This window comes from Hylobates moloch, unplaced genomic scaffold (genome assembly GCF_009828535.3).
Source record: "Hylobates moloch isolate HMO894 unplaced genomic scaffold, HMol_V3 SCAFFOLD_22, whole genome shotgun sequence".
Classification (NCBI taxonomy): domain Eukaryota; kingdom Metazoa; phylum Chordata; class Mammalia; order Primates; family Hylobatidae; genus Hylobates; species Hylobates moloch.
In genome coordinates, this window is record NW_026652297.1 from 45,435,852 (window position 1) to 45,451,644 (window position 15,793).

The 15,793-nt window shown below is 48.6% G+C and overlaps 1 protein-coding gene across 3 annotated transcripts in view; it reads right to left on the reverse strand.

The window, feature by feature from the left end:
• ZMAT4 (zinc finger matrin-type 4) overlaps window positions 1-15,793 on the reverse strand; it is a 365,512-nt gene that overhangs the window by 347,892 nt on the left and 1,827 nt on the right. The window contains exon 1 of one of the 3 annotated variants that reach the window (XM_058433568.1): window positions 4,035-4,544. The exons of the other annotated variants lie outside the window; for them this stretch is intronic. The gene's annotated coding sequence lies outside the window, so the exon portion shown is untranslated. Of the gene's footprint in view, window positions 1-4,034; window positions 4,545-15,793 lie in introns of those variants that run through there. 3 annotated transcript variants of the gene reach the window in all.

Consider the following 15,793-nt stretch of genomic DNA (forward strand, 5'->3'; position numbering starts at 1 on the left):
ACCAATTACAGTTCTATACCGTATCTCTGTGACACTGAGCAATGTCATCTTTAACCTTCAATAATTTTATAGCTGGAAAATGGCAACTCATTTCCATTCTAATTAACATTTTTATTATTGTTATTATTGGAATTGTTATTGGTGATAAGTGCTTGGCTTGAATCATCTCCCTTCACCACAAAATGCCTATGAGGTAGGCCGTCTTGTCCTCATTCTGAGAGGAAGAAACGAGGTACAACCAAGTGACTTGCACAAGGTCAGATCTCTAACTTCAGAGCCAGGACTCCATGCTTGGCTCCAAAGCTACCCACCTGACTATGATACTACGCTAATTACTCAGGGAGTTAAATATTCTTCCATGTATTTTTAGCTGTTATATTTCTCTTTCTCTGAACTATAGTAAATTTATTTTCTGTATGGAAAACACCCCCCAGCATGTTGAATGTTTTGACACTCTACACTTGTACCGAGATTCACACATCACCCCCTAACTCCTCCTCAGCTCAGCCCAACCCAAACAACCGCCCAACTCTCCACACCGTTAAGTATGACACAGCGTCTTCCCTGTAGGTTAAGAAACATTCAAACTGGCTTCATCTAACCTCTCTTGAGACTACTTAGAATGTTCTGGAATTTATGTAAGCCTTGATTGAAAAATACCAGTTCACTGACTGGGCATGGTTGCTGATGCACTGTAATCTCAGTGCTTTGAGAGGCCGAGCTGGGAGGATTGTTTGAGGCCAGGAGTTCAAGATCAGCCTGAGTAACATAGCGAGTCCCCATCTCTACAAAAATTTGTAGAAACAAAAAAAATTAGCCACGCATGGTGGTGCACACCTGTGGTCCCGGCTACTGAGGAGGCTGAGGCAGGAGAATCACCTGAGCTGAGGAGGTCGAGGTTGCAGTGAGCTGTGAGAACACCACTGCACTCCAGCCTGGGCAACAGAGCAAGACTCTGTCGAAAGAAAGAAAGAAAGAGAGAGAGAGAGAGAGAGAGAAAGGAAGGAGAAAGAAAGAAAAAAAGAAAGAAAAGAAAGAAAGAAAGAAAGAAAGAAAAAAAATAATATCAGTTCCTTGTCAAAGCAGCAATACTTAGGAGCAACTGTATGGGGACTGATAACATGGACCAGCTTGAAAAAACAGCTCTTCCCAAAGCCCATACTATCAGAACACCCATTCTTTTCCTTGTAGGAGTTGCAGCGCTAAGCTGATTGTATTTTTTCCATAAAGAGATGGGAATAGCTCGACCCAACAGCTCCCAGGACAATGTAGTGTTTAAGTGCACAGTCAGGCCAGCCACTATCCATCACCGCCACTCCTCAGAAGCCTGAGGACACATGCCACCACCCTCCCCTGTAGCGCGCAGAATCACCTGGAAGGATGAGAGCCCCAGAAACTCTGCCCAGGGCCTAATTAGAGGACACCCTTGCACCCAACATCGATCCCTGCACCAACAGCTGAAGGAAAGGTGAGGAGGGAGGGCATTTCTTTCCTTTGAAATCACCTGCTTGTCCAGGAATTCATGCCGCAGAAAAGTTCTGCAGAATCATAAACCAGCCTTGCGGCTGCCTCAGAGCTCATTCTGCAACTCACAGCTAGCTGATCATTCACTTGATTCAGCTCAGGTTAGAGATGGATAGGGTTTTCCCACAAATCACTTGATTAGTATGAGAAATCTATGTTTCCACTGTTCCAAGCATTGCAGGAATTTTGGGTTCCTTTTAAATCTGTCTCAATATTATGGTTCTAGAAGCTTTCAGAGTTTCCTTTCCAGGATTTATTTTTCTGAAGGTGCTACCCTGGCAACGCTACCTTGTTCCTCTCCGGTGTCTTTCTTCCAAAGAATGCAAAAACCCTGGCCGGCAATATTTGGAAGGAAGTGCTGGAGCTGTGAAAGTCGGACACAGGTATTGCAGCTTTCTTACTTACCAACCCAGAAGCTCTGCGGCAAGCAGCAGCACAGGTTACCCATGACCTGGCCACCCCAGCCCCCTGGCCTGGCACACGTGGAGAGAGAACTCCTACATGCCTGCTGCCACCACCACCACCAGCAGCGGCTTTTATCACTTGCCATAGATCCTGCAACACTTTGTATGTTACAGGCAATACGCTAGATGCTTGGCACCTGCGCTCCATCTAATCCCCCCCTGTGAGACAGGTACCAGGTGTTTCAGAGCTGGGGACACTGGGACTTTGAGCAGCCTCCTGGACTATTTGAGCGAAATCTGTGGAGTTACCTTGGATTAGATCAACTTCGGTTCGCTATAGCTCTGTGCTCCCAGGTTCTTTATTTCATCCCAAAAAGACCACTGGGAGTCAGATGTGAAGAAAGATGGGTGAGTTCTCTTCCCTGCTTAATCCTGAGCCACAAACTCCTTATTTCCGTTATCACTCTGGCACTCAGCCTTGCCGTCTAAGTGAACCCAGTGTGCTGGACCCTTTGCAACAGGAAGAGTTCCCTGTCAGAGAAATTGACAGACCCAGGGCCAATTGCACATCATGAGGCCAAAGCCATTCCGGGCTGTGCTGATGGTGCACTGACATAAACAGGTCCCTTGGCACCGTTGCTGAGGCTCCCTGAGCAAATGCTGTGTGTCCTTCGGCCTCAGTTCCCACCATCAGTCCTGGGCAGAGCAGTCTCCACAAAAAGTCATTCTGCCAGGTATGTACCTTAGACGGTTCTCTTTTCCAAAGCCCCAAGCCAGTTTCCTTCCTGACAAGCCACATGTTCCCTAGTCTGTTTTTCTTTTTCTTTTCCTGTAGACATGGAAATAGAACCATTAGGTGTTCCATTTATTCATGGTTCACACCAGCATTTCCCTCTTCCCAGAATACCTGGAATGTCGAACCCCTCTCCAGGAAGTCTCTTCCTCTCCTTGCCTCCCTTTCTCCCTCCCTCCTGGATATCTGAGAGGAAGACAGCAAAGGATTCACCTCCCACCTTCTCAGATCCACCCTCCCACTCAAATCACACAACCGTGGGTAAGTCCCTTCTCTCCTCAAGACCGTTTCTTAAGGTAAAAGTTAGAGAAGGTGGCCTTCCTCTCACTGCCTCCTCCCTCATAGGAAGATACTTTTAAAAACAAAGCAAGAGATCTCAAAAGCAGAAAGCTTTAGGAGGAGAGAAAAAAGTGCCCTGATCTCCCCTAACTCCCTCTGAGCCCAGGCCAATGGACTCTCTATTGCCAGCTGTCTGACTTCTGAGGAGGGTTATTACTCACTCTGGGCAACAACTCTGTTTCTTTTCAATACAATCCTACGAAAGCCACCTCCGCAGCAGCTCCAGGCCTGTAGGAATCTATGAGACTGTTTTTGAGGATCTCGATCCATGCCCTCATCCTGGCCTTATTAATTCAGTCATAAGTCTCCAGAGCTCACAGGGCCCCTTTCGCGGTGAAAAGCTCAAGTGATAGCATCAGCGGAAACCTTTAAATTTTGATTTAGAGACTCAGCATGTCTCTCTGTCATTGTCTGGCGTCCCTCTCCCTCTGTATGCAGGGGGCATTTGTCTCCACGACCCGCTGGACTAAGGTCCTCGCTGTCCTGTCTCGAAGTTTGTGATCCACCATGCTACTCTCTGAGAAAAATGAAGGCATCCAAGAGGGTCACCCCCGCCCACCCCACCCACCCCATCACACAGCCCCTGGCTACTGACTCCTCTTCCCCTGAGAGCTGTCCAAGAGGCCAGGCCCCACTCCCTCACCCACTCAAGGCCATTCTCACCTCCGCCCCCTACCCATCATCTTTGTGCCCTGCTCACTGGCCCATTTCCATCCAATACAAACATCCCACTACTTTTCCCATTTAGCTTTAACCCCATGTATCCCTAGAGTTGACATTTCTTTTTTTTTTTTTTTTTTTTGCATGGCTTTACAGCTCCACTTCTCCATGAAGCTGTTTGCATGCGCCATCTCCAATGCCTCTCCTTGAACTCACTCCAAGGAGCCTCTCGCCTCATCCTCCACCAAAGTGCTTTCATCAGCTCACCCACAGCCCCTACACTGCTCACATGCAATTTTCAGTCCTCATCTTACTTCTTATGCCAGCAGGATTTGACCCAGCAGATCACTACTTTCTTCTGCAAAAACGCTTTGCTTAGTTTCTGAGGCAACCTCCTCTCCTGGTCCACCCGAATCTCCAGGCTGCTCCTGCTTCAGTCCCCATTGCTGGTTCCTCTCCAGTGTCCTGGATCCAAGGTCAGCAAACCTATGGCCGATGGGTGGGTTTCCTGCTTTGTAAATAAAGTTTTATTGGGACACAGCCATGCTCCTTCATTTATATGTCCTCTATGGCTGCTTCCGTGCTGCAGCAGCAATGCTGAGTAGCTGCAGTAAACACTGTGCAGCCTGCAAAGCCTAAAATATCTACGATCTGGCTCTTTAAGAAAGAGTTTGCAAAACCCATCCTAGATCTATAAATACTGCCATTCTCAGGATCCGCCTTTCTATGTCCTGTCTGTCTACACTCACTCCCTAGGCGATCTCACAGACACCATGAAACTCTGATCACTCCCAGGGTTCTCTAGCTTAGAGCTTGTCTCTGAACTCCAGACCAAAACACAACTGTCTAGTGGGCATTTCACTAGAGCTCCAACAACCCCCAAAACAAACTCACTTCCTCCCTCTCTACTCCTCACAATTTCTAATTTGCTCCTTCTACAGTCTTTCCCACCATCTCAGGCCAAAAGCCTTGGAATCATCCTCGAACCCTCTAGTCTCTCAAACCCCACCTTCAACCCATCAGCAAATCCTGCCAGCTGTCCCTTCAAAATACATCCAGGATCTGCCCTCTCCCTCCCCGCTGTTACCACCCGACCCGAGCCAGCTCCCTTCTTGCCAGGACCAGTGCCTCCTAGGGCGCCTCTGCCTCCACACGGCCCCACTCCACTGTACTATCAACATAGCAACCAGAGTAACCTATTTATTCATTTTTTACATTTTTATTTATTCATGTATGTATGTATGTATGTATGTATTTATTTATTTATTTATTTATTTATTTATTTATTTATTTATTTATTTTGAGACGGAGTCTCGCTCTTTCACCCAGGCTGGAGTGCAGTGGCGCGATCTCTGCTCACTGCAGGCTCCGCCTCCCGGGGTTCACGCCATTCTCCTGCCTCAGCCTCCCGCGTAGCTGGGACTACAGGCACCCGCCACCTCGCCCGGCTAATTTTTTGTATTTTTAGTAGAGACGGGGTTTCACCGTGTTAGCCAGGATGGTCTCGATCTCCTGACCTCGTGATCCACCTGCCTTGGCCTCCCAAAATGCTGGGATTACAGCGTGAGCCACCGCGCCCGGCCTATTCATGTATTTATTTTAAGACAGAGTCTTGCTCTGTCACCCAGGCTGGAGTGCAGTGGCACGGACATAGCTCACTGCAGCCACAAACTCCTGGCCTCAAGTGATCCTCCTGAGCAATCGTTTTAAATCATGGACTATGTTACTCCTCAGCTCAAAACTCCCAGTGGTTCAAGGAAGCACACCCTGTCCTCACTGCTATTCCTGGCACCCCAAGTGTCTCCAGCTTCAGGGTCTTCTTGGGCTGGACTGCTCATCCCCCAAATATCCACGGGGACCATCCCTCGCTGCCTTCAGGTCTCTGCCTAAGTGGCATGTATAAATGAGACCCTCTCACTCCCTGTTCCCCCTGTAGGGCTTCATGTTTCTCCCTTGCACTCATTGGCCCTTCCACAGGTTTGCTTATGTGTTTGCCATCCGTCTCCCCGACTTGAATCTAAGCTCTGAGAGGCTGGGAACTGGGTCAGTTTTGTCCATTGCTGAATCCTCTAAGTTTAGAAGTGTACCTACCAATTCCCAACATTCTGAGCAATGAATAAAAGAATACATAACATGTCAAAAGCTCATATCTCCTATTAAGGAAACTGAAGGATGGGAAAGAGAAGCACATTGTTTGCCTCATGGAGAAATCAAAGAACAGAGCCATGGCTCAGAGCTCACACAGCCCCAGAGCCAGGGTGTCCCTTGCTAAAGAGACTGAAGCCAACGACTCTCCAGCGACAAAGGGGACAGATCAGGGAATGCCCTGCTGGCATCCTTCTTCAGGCCCCTGGGGATCAGGAGGAGCAAATGCAGGCGCGACTTCTCTGGAGGCAGACAGAGCAATGCCCCAGATGCTTCGTTCCCTCTCTCCTCCAGGCCGCCAGAGTCATGCAGCTTGGAGTCCTGGCTGCAGCCCAGGGGGGGTGAGTGGACAGTGCAGCACAGCAGACGGCACACAGGCTTGGAGTCAGCCACTCAGGAGCAGTGTCACCTTGGTGAGTCTTGGTTTTCTCATCTGTAAAACCAGGGTGATGACCAAATGCTTAAACATTTGAAAACAGTGGGCAGCCTTAGGCTCTTTTTCTTTCTTTCTGGTTTGTGTCTTATCACACCGAAGAGTCTACCTCTAACTTTAAAAGAGATTACACACAGGCTTGTTGCTGTGCCATGAGCTGCTCCCGAATTTCTGAACATCCCTCCTGGGTTCTCCAACAACTCCCCACTCTGCTCCCTTTTTTTTTCCTTTTTATTTTTCTTGGTGTCTCATAACTTCTCCTTTCTCTTCCCACATTCCGAAAATCCTCCTATCCTAAACTTGCTACATAAATGGTAACTGCTTGAACACTTGTGGTCGGAATGACTGATTTAAAAAGCTGGTTTTGAGGCCGGGCACGGCGGCTCATGCCTGCAATCCCAGCACTTTGGGAGGCCAAGGCGGGCAGATCACGAAGTCAGGAGATCAAGACCAACCTGGCTAACATGGTGAAACCCGGTCTCCACTAAAAATACAAAAAATTAACCGGGCATGGTGGTGGGCGCCTGTAGTCCCAGCTACTTGGGAGACTGAGGTGGGAGAATGGCGTGAACCCAGCTGGCAGTGAGCGGAGATCACGCCACTGCACTCCAGCCTGGGCGACAGAGCAAGACTCCGTCTCAAAGAAAAAAAAAAAAAAGCCGGTTTTGGCCAGGCACGGTGGCTCATGCCTATAATCCCAACATTTTGGGAGCCCGAGGAGGGTGGGTCACCTGAGGTTGGGAGTTCAAGACCAGCCTGGCCAACATGGCAAAACCCCATCTCTACTAAAAATACAAAAATTAGCCAGGCTTGGTGGTGGGCACCTGTAATCCCAGCTACTCTGGAGGCTGAGACAAGAGAATTGCTTGAACCCAGGAGGCAGAGGTTGCAGTGAGCAGAGATTGTACCACTGCACTCCAGCCTGAGTGACAGAGCGAGACTTCATTTCAGAAAGAAAAAAAAAAAAAAAAGCATGTTTTCTGATTTGTAAAATCGTGGTTTGGTATAGGAAATTTGGAAAATACAAAAAAAAAAGTTTAAAGAAATCAAAAGTCATGTGTTTCCCAAAGCATGGTAAGAACTGGCAGGCAAGCAACCCTCCCAGTCTTCCTTTCTCTCTTCCTGCATCCCCGCAGAGCAACTGCATTCTCAACAGGAACAAAACCCAGAGAGATGGCAGAGGGGAAAGAACAGGTATGAGACCCCTCAACCCACTTCCCCTGCCTCTCGGCTCCCCCTCCCTTCGGTCCTCTCACAGCCATGTTATCGCAGGTGTAATAAACAGGAGAGACTTCGGAGACGGATCCTGGAATGCTGGGGCACCTCTTGCCATTGTCCCCTTCCATCTCCCGGTGGAGCCAATCTGCCCCTGAGGAGCCACAGAAAGTTCACACCAGGTCTCAGCTCCAGATCTCCACTTGTCCCCAGCACACCCCTCCTGCCTCCCCTGAGGCTCTCATCCTTCAATGCTCGGGGCTTGGGACCCTCTGCCTCCATGAGTCCTGTGAGTCCTTGTTCACCCTCAGCACTATCCACTTTTCTCAGCACCTACACTCAACCTCAGCTGAATACACCCTTGGACCCAAAGTCGTCTCTTACTCTTAACTCCTTCAGCATCAGCCAGGGCTGAACAGAGTGCTACTCCACACCCCTCCTTCTCCAGAAACATCAGGTAGGCCAGCAGGAAGCCCTTCTCGATGACAGATAGGGCTGTATTTGCAGGCAGAAAATCTAGCTCATTCCCTGCCTGGCTATTATGCCTGCTGCCCTTACAAACTAAGGAGAGTGGCTTTGCCTTTCCAAGTATCGATTTCCCCCTCTGCAAAATGGGGATGCCAGCACCTTCCCCACCCACCTCTGAGGCTTGTAAATACAAAACACCGCACAATGAGTTATTATTAAAATAAACAGAGCAGCAAACAGCCATGCAGCCTACACCACTCCTCTTTGTCCTGCCCTACCTTCAGGCAGGCCTGTCCACTTTTCCCAATTAGCCTGTGAACGGTCCAAAGGCGTGCCCATCAGAGCCGTCACCTGCCCTGCTTAGGGAAGGCGCCCCAGAGTCCCCAGGTGGCCCTGGCACCCATCACAGAGCCAGCCAGCTGTGACTTTCACCCTGTGGAGGCTGTCTCAGGCTGCCCGGAGTTTATGCAACAAAGGAAACCACAGCAGGGAGCAAACACATTCTGGAAAAGCATTAACAAATGCGACACTCCATCAGGAGGAGACCCAGAGGGTCACCTTGGAGGGGGCCTGCAGCACCCAAAGTCCCTGTTGTAAATGGGATAGCTGCCACACATGCATTTGGTCTTAATTAATAAGTGGATTAAGCCAAAGGCATGGCTTCTGGGAAAGAAGGATGAAAGGAAGGAAGGGTGGCTTCACACCTTCTTGCAAAAATCTACCACCCCCTTCTAGAGCACGCAGAACCCCCAGAGTGGCCCACTCTGGAAAGAGCATGGTGTGGGGCAGCAAAGTTTCTTGTTTTCATACCTAACAAAACCACTCACTGACTTTGTGACCCTGACCAAGACAGTCTTTTGTTCGGAGCCTCAACTTCTCTGCTTGTGAAATGAGCAGATATATGTGATGCACCCCTTGAAATGCTAAGACAGGCCTGACCACTGCAGGTGACACAGCCCGGAGGTGGGAATGTGGCGAAGAGGAAGGAACAAGGATGTTCCCTGCACAGGTATCTTGCACACTCCGCACCTGGCTGCAGCAGACGTCCAGCCCTTACTGACGAAGCAGGCGGCACTTGCCGGATTTCACATGAGCGTTTATCTTCTCCCACCAAATGGACTCAGGATGCAGGCATTTCACATCTTACTGAACAGCATCGCACCCAGCTTTGCTACATGGCTAGTCACTGCTTGAACATTTGTGGTTGGAGTGACTGATTTAGAAAGCATGTCGTCTAATTTGTAAAATAACATGTTTACTGGAGGAAATTTGGAAAGTACAAAAAAGTTTAAAGAAATCAAAAGTCATATGTTTCCCAAAATGCAGTGATAACCACCATGAAGATTTTGATAATATAATATTCTGCTCTAGTTTTCAGGACTACATACACCTTTTGTTTTAATTGCAATTATACTCTATTTACTTTTAAGTCTTTACTTACTTAATATATATTATTAGCATTTTCCCATATTCTTATGTATTATTCAATGTAATTTTAATAGTTTTCTTGATTTCCATTTTATGGAGGAGTCATATTATATTTAATTAATGCCTCCATGCAATGTTGTAATGAATAATGCTGAAAGGAATATTCTTAATTAGAACTATTTTGCACATCTCTAACTATTTCCTTAGGATAAATTCCTAGAAGAGGAATTGCTTACTGGTTCAAAGGGTATATTTTTTTGAGATACATCTCCTATGTTTCCAAATTATCTCATTTCACATATCCACCAGCTAAGTATAAAAATTTCCATTTCCCAACAACACTGGATATGACATTATCATTTTTAATTTCTGCTAATCTGTTAAATGGAAAATGATACCTTGTTTTAATTTCACATTTTTGTTATTAGTGAGGAGAGACACTTTTACGTATTTTTCTGGCCACTTATTTCTTTTGTTATGTGAACTGTCTATTCCCATTCTTTGCTCACTGATTTTTAAAAACACTTTTTGAAAAAGAGAATGAATCCACAAACCCCTTGAAAGACCCCATTCCCCACGTCTCACGAACACCTCCACTGAAGCATTAATTCGAATGTCCAGTGTGGATCCTTCTCCTATAGTTTAAACCCATTTCCTCCCATCCCATCTTTACAGGGAACACTGCTCTCTCTTTCATCTAACACTATGACCTTTCTTTGTCACCTGTCAGCTTCTCCCGGGGATGAATAATTCCTCTTCATTTTTCCCTGATCTAGTGTAACTTATGAAGTCAAAGTATCGGCTGCTGATGCTGCCCTCCTCCCCCTCCCCATCTCCACTGTCTTCCTGCCGGCCCTCGCCATTTCTCACCTGGACAGCAGCAAATTACTTCTGAACTGGCCTCTCCCCTTTGCACCCCTCTCAAACCTCACCTCTACTCTTCATTTCACAACTGCTGGACCATTTTTCCTAGATGCAAATGTGAGCAGGTCATTTCCTGCCTGACAGTTTTCTGCTCCTTCATGTGGCAGCCACCCCTCCCTACCTGGTGGGCACCCACAACCCTAGCTCCCCTTGCCTCCAAAACATGCCTCGTATGGGCAGATTCAGCAACATCCACATCTCACCGACACATTGTGCCAATCATGCGCTGGATGGAGTTTTGCCACCGTGGCTCCCTTTTTCTTACTCTCCTCCCATCCACCTGATGGTACCTATTCAAGCCTCAGGTCCCATTCAGGTGTTCCTGACTCCCAGAGGCTCCTCTGCCCACCCCAAATAAGGAGAATCATGGTGTACCCTGCACCCAGATGCACTCTATCCACTTAATACACCTGACTATATTCCAGTAAGGTCTGCGGCATCAAAATCGAGGGCAGGGGCTGGATGCGGCGGTGTGTGCTTGTAATCCCAGAGCTTTGGGAGCTAAGGTGGGAGGATTGCTTGAGGCCAGGAGTTCGAGGCTACAGTAAACCATAATTGCACCCTTGCACTCCAGCCTGGGCAACAGAGTGGGAAGAGGAGAGGAGAGGAGAGGAGAGGAGAGGAGAGGAGAGGAGAGGAAGGGAGAGGGGAGAGGGGGAAGAGGGAAGAGGGAAGGGGGAGGCGGGAGGGGGAAAGGGGAAGGTGGAGGGGAAATTGAAGACAGTGTGGTGATCTCAGTGAACATCACTGTGAGTGGTAAGGACACATGGTGGTCACTGGGTTGGCCACCCTGCCTGGTGTATCACTTGGGTTCTCTCCATGGGCCATGTGGGCTGCTCTGCCCTCTGCAGATGAGCGCTGCAGTCCCTGGGTTTCCTCCCTTTCTGGGCTGACCCACCGCTCCTCCCACATCTGCACCATCCCAAGCTTGAGCCTGTCTCACACCTTGGGCTGCCTGCCCTGCCCACCAGCCCCTGGCGTTCCCTGGGCCCTCTGCCCCTGAGGCTTCTCCATGCCTTGTCTCAGCCAATCCCTGGAAGGGCACCCTGCCCTGCTGCCTGAGGGGCTGATGGTCTTGCTGGGCCAGTTCCTGCAGGAGAAAAACCCCCTCTTCCTTCTGGTAGATCCCCTAGTGCCTACCTCTGTGCTGGGCACAAAGGCCCAGGATGCCTTTGTTAGCACAGGGACGCCCTGGCCAGCCAGGGGCATGGAAGGGTCAGGCCTTCCCACAGGACACTCACTGCCAACCCTGTGCTGTCCTCTTGCTGCCTAGCTCAGCACTAACTGGGGTGCTTTCTTCTTTCTTCTCAGGGCTACACACAGGATGGTTTTATTTTGTGGTGCTCAGTTCACCAATTTATCTTGCTTCCTACTTGGCTCAAACCAACACAAAGCAAAACCCTCCACAGCTGGTCACGGCCTCATTCTCAAAACTGTGAGACTTCCCGACTTCACTGACAGCCTGCCTTTGGGTCCGGAGCTAGGCCACCACATGTGTGGCGGCGTGCACTTTCCACTGGGCCACCACTCCACCCTCTCCGAACGCCCTCACGTGGTATGTTTCATCCCGTTCCGTAAGGTGACAGGTGGTGTGTCTTACCCAGAGTGATCTCATGCTATGGGCCCGTCTTATTTCATTTATCCAGTGAGAAGTTTGCAGAGATATCTAAAGTCTCTCTTCCCTTCATAAGATTCAGATTAAGTATCTCATTGCTCTCATGTCTCTCTTCTCATCCTCTTCTGGTCTACCCATCCCCTCCTCTCAGCTCTGGTTTCTAGAACACATTCCCGCCACCCTGGCCTCACAGCCACACTCAGTAGCCCCCACAGGGATGGGTCAGCAGCCCCTCCCAGCCACTCAACCAGAACTAAAGAGTCATCGGCATAAACAGGGAAGCTGGAGTGGAGTGCATGGTGTTAGTAACAGGCACTCAATAAATATTGCTTAACCACAGGTGTTCCTGTCTTTGCCATTTGGTTACAGAGAAATTAGGAGCCTAGAGAAAGCAAATGGTCTATTCAATTTGGAAACGAGAAGAAAATGAGCTACAAAGCAAATAACACTGACTTGGGAAATGGAGGACCTGTATTCTGGTCCTCCCTCTTCTATCAGCTGGCTGTGTGACAATGCCAAGGCCTGTCACCTCTCTGGGCAACATCTGCCACATCTGGAAGTGAAAGATTGGACTTGATGAACGACTCCCATGCAATAGATAGAATCTGCCAGTCCAGGTGGCAGCTGGGGCAGGGCAGGGGAGGGGTCTCCAGGCTTAGGGAGATAGGTAAGGGTTCTCATCAGCAGAGGGCACAGATGCCTGGACTCCATGGCCCTTGCCTTTCCCTCCTTACAGATCTGTGGCTCCTCCCTCAGCTAAAAGCCCCTGCTTATCCACTTCCTAAAGATCATCACAGCAGCTCAACAACCTTCCCTTTTTAACATCTCTTGCTGATGGAAAATTCTTCCTCATACCTAATCTAAGTCCATCTGCTGCAATTTCTGTCTATTTTCTCTAGTTCAATCCTTGCTGGAGATGGAGAACAGCTGGTCGCCATCCTCCATATAACATCCCCTCCTAAACCAAAATCAGTTATTACATCAGCCCTCATCCTGTGTTTCTTCTGCTACGACATCCTCCGAGCTGCCCTCATGGACTCCAGCTCCGAAAGCATCGCTGATCACTGTGGCCCGCACGGGAGGAAGCTCTGCAGGCTCCGAGAGCTTCCAGGGCTGTAGCATCTGCAGTGGGATGTAGGGCTCTGTGGCAAAATCGAGAGAGAAGGTTGGAGCGGAAAGGAGCCTGTGAGAACGTAGTGCTGACCTCTGGCTCTATATCTAAGGGGACTAAAAGTCAGAAAAGGCACATAAGCACATGCCCAAGTTCAAATCTGAGGGATCTAGCTCAAGTGCCAGAGCCCAGATAGTAAGATCACAAAGCCCTGGGACACTGCCGCATGTTTTCAGCATGGGTCAGAGCAGGACCAGCCAGAGCTAAAAAGCAAAGGCCGCCGTTCCCCACTCTGCTCGCCATCCAAACTCAGTCTGCCTCTGCCCAGTCCCACTGGCAGGTGCCTGGAATTTGACTGTGCACATCTTTTGTTTTCTTGCCAACTTTTTAATTTTAGGTCCAGGGGGTACATGTGCAGGTTTGTGATAATGGATACATTACACGTCGCAGGGGTTTGGTGTACAGATAGATTATTTCATCACCCAGGTAGTAAGCATAGTACCTGATAGGCAGGTGTTTGATTCTTACCCTCGTCCCGCCCTCCACCCTCAAGTAGGCCCCTATTGTTCCCCTCTTCCTGTCCATGTGTACTCAATGCTTAGCTCCCACTTGTGAGTGAGAACATACACACATCTTTGATTTCCTTTAAGAATTTAAATACCTCTGTAAGTGGCAACACTATTAACTGTTCACACCTTAGTATGAATGAGTAGATTTGATCCTTTCGAACTATTAATAGATTTAGGGGTGAGAACAAAGAACAAAGAAACTGAGAGCACAGCAGGCAAATTTCCCTGCGTGCTAATGTTTCCAAGGTCAGCCCTGTGCATGGGGCTGCAGCAGGCGCAGGCCTCAGGACAGTGGCGCAGTGAGGGCTTGCGCCTGGTGGGACTCTCCAGGTGTCACACAGGACTGTGCTTCGAAGCATCTGCCCTGTTTGCCTCACGCAGGTCAGCTGCACCACTCCAGGTGGTGGTCTGCATAGAACTGAACTTGGGGAAACGATTACCTCATTGCTCCCCAGGGTAGGCTCCTATCACATTCCACAATTCCTGATGTCCCCTGGTTAACTGTTTCGGGAGTGAGGTGCACAAGACATCTACAATTAGATCTCCACCCTGGGGCCCCCTGAAATGACAGGAAGGAAGAAACAAAAAGTAACCAGGAAAGAGAGGTACCCCTACATGTCAGATTAAGATTACCCAGGTACCCGCTTCAGTGTGAAATAGCTCCCAAGGGGGAAGGGTGGAAGGGAGGAAGGGGCACAAGCATGGGAAGGAGAGTGAGTCGGATGAACTATTTACTCATAATTTCGGCTATGAAATTTTCCTAAATGAAAGATGAAGAGAGAAAATAGCAGAGTGTGGTGAATACATTTCAGGGTCAAGGTTTCAAAACAGCCTTCACTCCACCTTGAATACATGGAAATAGCGTGCTCCAACCCCTTCAACTTTCTGAGGTGTTCCAGAGTGTTTCAAATCTCCAGACACACCTTCCCCTAGGACAGGAAGGGAATTCACACATCCACAGAAAAAAACAAGACATTGTAAAAGCGTTTACCAAAAGAACTAACATAATAGGCGTGCTTATTAGATTTCCCCAAAACCAAAAAATTAAATTTTAAAGCAGAAGGCCAAAAGGCTCTTCTCTGATAAAAATTTTAATACGTTTTCAGTCTTATTTCAGGGAACAATTTTCTTTAACAGAAAAATCAGCATAAAATGACAAGATCAAAGTAGGTTGGCAAAAAGATTACTTACTAATATGTTTATGATGAAAAGGGATAACAGAAGAATGACAGGGATGGAGGGACAGAGGAGTAAGGAGAGGACTTTTATTTGCCAGGTAACTCACGCAGGGCTTGGAAAAGCAGAAAGACACAACCCCTTCCCACTGTCGTGGTTAAAAGAGAGAGAGATCTGGTTTGGCCAATTGGGAAGAGGAGAAAACGCTGGGTCTGTGGATAGTGCTTATCCAGGGTCCTGGCCAAAGCCATCATGTTTGATGAAATGACAAGTAACACATTTAATTTCCTGCACATCCACCGGTCCTTGCATACACAAACAGACATGCAGCTTCACAAGGAGTTAATTAGCCTAACACCAGCAATTAGATTCTCCAAACTGGATCGCAGCAGAGGCGCTGGGTCCTGGGTTTCACACCTCACCCCATCCAAGGGGAAGCTGTGATGAGGGTGTTTTGTACTTTGTCAATTATTTTTCAGCTCCTAGGATCCTTTTTTTGGTCTAAAGTTGTTATTTTAATGATCTCTGTTCCGAATGGGGAAATACAAGAAAGAGGATGAGGAGGAGGCAGAGGGAAGGAAAGCGAGTGCTCCAGCGTGTCCCACTTGTACTTTCCAAGGCCCCCTCCGCCCCCTCCCCCCCACACTGCCTCTTCCCTCTGTGCATGAGTCACCCTTCAGGAGCTGTTTCAAATGCCTTACTTTTAATGTTTCCTATCACGAAAGAAATCCAACAGATTGGCATCGATTAAAGGGAACCCCCAGTTTTGCAATCCTCAAACTCAAAAGCATTTTCTGGTTTCCTTGCTGCCTTCATGAAAACCAAGGTGCTCTCCGGCAAGATCCCCCACATGCTGGGGGCTGCCCCTCCTGGGCTACCTGGGGGTCACATGCCCTGGAGAGGCCACAGAGGACGACGTCCATGACTAACCATGCCCACCGGCTGGGAAAAGTTCAGCTTCCACTCCAAGCCCCCCAAACACAAAAGGA